Genomic DNA, 4,919 nt, shown 5'->3' on the forward strand with positions numbered 1-4,919 from the left:
TCATGGTTGAAACGTTTGAGACAGCCTTCTATTTTGTATAGTTTACGTTCTTGACAAATCTGAATGTCAGATATCCAAAAGTTGAGTTTTAGGACTGCATGTATTAAGGTATCTTTAGCCCCAGAAAGGTGAGAAGATATTTAGATTTCTGATTATAGTGCCTGGAAATACCTTATGTCATAAACCTGCAGTTGGACTGGAGATGTAAGTCAGCTGGTAGAGTGCGTGTCTGGTATGAGTGAGGCCCTGGGTTTGATCTCTAGCACTTTATAAAGCCAGGTATGGCCAGGCGTGGTGGCGCACGCCTGTAATCCCAACACTCGGGAGGCAGAGGCAGGTCGTTCTTTGTGAGTTCGAGGCCAGCCTGGTCTACAAAGGGAGTCTAGGACAGCAAGGCTACACAAAGAAACGCTGTCTCAGAAAAAGAAGAAGAAGAAGAAGAAGAAAAGAGAAAAGAAAAGAAAAAGAAAGAAAAAATAAAGCCAGGTGTGGTGGTGTGTACACACCTGTCTTCCTAGCACTTGGCAGGGAGAGGCAACAGCCACACAGTGACTATGAAAGCCTCCAGGAGACACTGTCTCAGTGGAATTGTCCATTCTCTCTTATTTTGTTCTTCTGTTTAATTGTCTCTCTCTTTGTATGTGCATGTGTTCATGCATATGTACATGTGCAGTCGTTTTTATGCACACGTGAACATTCATGTGGAGGCTATATGTCAAGGTCAGGTTGTATTGTGATAAAACTTTCCCTGGGGAGACTCAACTCATGTTCCCTCACCCCAGATAGGGATCCTATGACAGATCAAAGCCCGAGGACCAACTGAATCCAACCCGATGTGCTTCATTGGGTTCCTTGCAGGAATACAGACGAGAGGTTACCCATAGGAGCAGAAATGACCCAAAGACAACTGCATCACCAAAGGCCACCCCGGCATGGGTTCCCGCTCACAGAGCTGGCAACTTGGAACACACTGCACAGCCCGCAGGCAGCTCAACAGGCGGTGTGTCCTTTCCAGGTGCCTCAGTTGATCTAGAAACCTCTTCTTCTGGGCACCCTGACTGGGTTCTGCTTCTTCCGGGCAGCTGGTCTGGTCTGAAGGTCTGCTTTGCTTCACTTCTCTGAGAGCGACTTGTCAGCTTTTGTTGCTTACCCTTAACAGGAAGGGGCCTAGTGAATCTGATAAGTTTCAGGGGCTTCCTGAAGATATTTTAGTTGTTTTACTGTTGGGCTTAAGGAGCTTCCTGCCCGATGAAATGTTTTAAATTAGAGGGAAACTTACAAAGCACAGAGGTCTTCTTGAAATTGCTCTCCATTTTATTTATTTATTTATTTATTTATTTATTTGAGATAGGGGTTCTCACTGTACCTAGAGCTAACTGATTCGGCTAGACTGGCTGGCCAGCAAACCAGAGGGATCCTTTTGTCTCTACCCTCATCAGTGCAGAGATGACACCACACCCAGCTTTTCAGGAGGCTGCTAGGCATGGCCTTGAGTACTGAGCTCAGGTTCTCATTGCTGTTACAGCAGTACTGATGATGATGACGACGACTGCACTGTTTTTTTTTTAAATTCAAGTTATTTATTATACATGTATGCCCGCACTCCATAAGAGGCCATCAGATCACATTATAGAAGGTTATGAGCCACCATGTGGTTGCTGGGAATTGAACTCAGGACCTCTGGAAGAGCAGACAGTGCCCTTAACCTCTGAGCCATCTCTCCAGCCCGACTGCACTGTTTAACAGCCCTTCCTTTCTGCCATCTTCTCAGTTTCTTGAGGGCTGGTCTTGAACTCATTGTGTAGACTGGCTTTAGACTCCTTCTGCTTCTAGCTTGCAAATACTGGAATTATAATTTCTCTGCCATGCCTACTTTCTCTTGATTTTTTTTTAAGGACAGGGCTTAGCTATATATCTCTGGATGGCCATGAACTCATGACAGCCCTGTCCCAGCCTCTTGAGTTTGAGAATTATAGACATGGACCATCATGCCTGAGTAAATTGGTGCTTACAGACACATATTTCCTGGGGATTGAACCCAGGGCCTCACAAATGCTTGGCAAGCACTCTCCCACTGAGCTGCGCTCCCAACCCTTCATTTCACATTGCAGAACAGAATGTAACAGGACCACCCATGGTGGTCCTCATCTGTAATCCCAGCACTCTAGAGGGCGAGGAAAGACCATTTCAAGTCCCAGGACAGCCTGAGGTACACAGTAAGACCCTATAGCAAAAACAACAACAACAACAACAAAAAGGTGCTGGGGGCCGGGCGGTGATGGCGCACGCCTTTAACCCCAGCACTCGGGAGGCAGAGGCAGGCGGATCCCTGTGAGTTCGAGGCCAGCCTGTTCTACAAAGCAAGTCCAGGACAGGCAAGTCTACACAGAGAAACCCTGTCTCAAAAAAAAAAAAAGGTGCTGGGGACTTGGATTCACGCTGATAAAAAAAAAAATCCCAGTTGTAGTGTAACTGTGTATGTCTCTGTCCCCTGCTTCCCGGAGGAACCAAGGACAGTAGGTCTAACGAGGATACACGGTCACAGGCAAGCCTGTGTCTCAGGACGAGAGTGCCTCTTGATGCTTTGGGGGTGTGGGCAGGGACATGTGTGGCCCTGCCTCAGCTATGCTCATATGGAACAAATATCCACCAACAAATACACCGCTCCCTCCCGGTCAGTTCCCCCTGCAAATAACAGCAGAAACGCAGTCCACCGTGTGTTGCCCTCAACTCGTTGCCGGCCATAACGCTAAGTACTATTTCTGTCTGAGAGTCAGCATCCTGCATTTGCTGTCCTTACCTCATGCTCACTGTTCCGCCCATCATACGCTTCTGCTCCTCCGGCTTTCCTGGCAGAGATCACCAGACACCTCCGAATTGCAAAATCAAGGTGTTACTATTCGGTGTTTATCATAATCTAGCTGCCTCTGGCCAGTCATTACTACTTTTGCCTTTAATAATACCTGTTTCCTCGAACCATCTTTCATCATGTATGAAAATCATCCTGAAAGTCATCCTCAACTCATCCTTTCCCTTATGCCATCTCCCCCGAATCTGGTGACTCACATAATCCTGTTGGCTGTAACCGTCTCCTGAGCCTATCGTCTCTTTTTCATTCTTTTTTTAAAGTTTATGTGTGTGTCTGTGTGAATGTATGACACTTGTATGCAGGTGCCCATAGAAGCCAGAAGAGGGCGCCAGACCCCTCTGGATCTGGAGTTACAGGCAGTTGTGAGCAAACTGATGCGGGTGATGAGGACCTAACAAGTCCTCTGGAAGAGCAGAGTACTCTCTTAACCACTGAGCCATGTCTCCTATCTTTCCCATTCTATTTGTAAATATTCTAAATAATGTGTAAGTGCAGGTTCCTGCAGAGTCTAGAAGAGGGTACCAGACGCCCTAGGGCTGGAGTTACAGGCAACAGGCAACCAGCTAATATGGGTGCTTGGGAACTGAATTCGGGTCTTTTAGAAGAGCACCACTGCTTTTAACCGCTGAGCCATCTCTCTAACCCTCATCTTTCCCACTCTTATGGCTACTGCTCTTTGTGTCTGAATCATTGGTTATTTAGTTGATTTGTTGTTTGTGTTGTTGGTGGGATCCAATGCCTCTTACATGTGGGGCGAGCAGCTACTGGCTAATTTTTAACTTATTTATTTATTTTTTAATTTATTTATATTTATTTATTTATTATTTTGAGACAAGGTCTCTCTGTGTAGCCTTGGCTGTCCTGGACTCGCTTTGTAGACCAGGCTGTCCACGAACTCAAAGCGATACGCCTGCCTCTGCCTCCCGAGTGCTGGGTTCTAAAGGCGTGCGCCACCGCCCCCCCCCTCTAATTTTTAACTTTCTAGTGTGAGAGTTGGTTTTCGTTGTTGTTGTATTTTTGTTGTTGTATTTTTGTTGTTTTTTGAGAGAGAGAGAGAGAGGTTCTTACTATAGTCTAAAGCGGTTTTGAACAGGCTATAGCCAAGGCTGGCCTGTAAACTCCTGATCTTCCTGCCTCCACCTTCCAAGTGCTGGGACTACAGGGGTAAGCCACCACGCCCAGCTCCCGCAGGCTTATTTTTGATGGAGCTCCTCCAGTTTCTTAGTGTAGTCTATTGGCTACCAAGGTAACTCCGAGGTTTATGTAATTTATGACATTGTATTTTAATCCTCTCTTATACAAGTCTGTGAACCTAATCAGAATGGAAACTACCTGAGGGCAAGAACCCAGTCTTATCCATTAGAACACGGGCTCGGGTGCGGCAGCGGCACAGGTATGGGATAGGTTCTCTGGGACACTCAACGATGAGGCTGCTTTTCCACTTCACTCTCAGTGGCTCAAACGCGCCTGGTTTACCGATCCCAGCACCCTTGCAGTAGGTCCAGGGACCCACATCTTGAAGCTGCAGCAAACCAGGGATTCTCTTTTTATTTCAGTCCGCTCCTCCGCTCCTCGGCAACTGTGATGATCTAGGACAGACTTGACGACTGCCCAGGAGGACCTTTGGGAGTAGTCTTCTCTACCAATTTCACGTGTGCTATTTGAGCTACTTAAACTCCCGTGAAGAAAGGTGCCCTTTCGTGTTAGCGCCTCTTTTCTCCAGTCCGAACGAGGCAGGGCAGGGAGCAGAGTAGGGGAAAACGTGAGGTCCACTTCTGGAGGGAAGGAGCACAGCGCCAAGGACTGAAGAATAGCAGAGGACGACGCACAGGCGACGCCGGAGAACAGCTCTGCCAGCCGAGCTCGGGTTTCCCCATGGCCCCGCCTCCTTCACGAAGCCCGGCCCTCTCTAGGGCGGGACCTTCCACTGCGGCCAATTCTGGGAGCCGAACCCTGGCGGTTTGTACTCTTTCTTTCCAATGAGAAAAAAGGGAAGCTGCTCGGCTCCAATGACCAATCCGAGGAGGCGGCGCCTGGTTGTCAGGCAGGT

Source organism: Acomys minous (genome assembly GCF_964271855.1).
Source record: "Acomys minous genome assembly, chromosome: 13".
Taxonomy (NCBI): Eukaryota; Metazoa; Chordata; class Mammalia; order Rodentia; family Muridae; genus Acomys; species Acomys minous.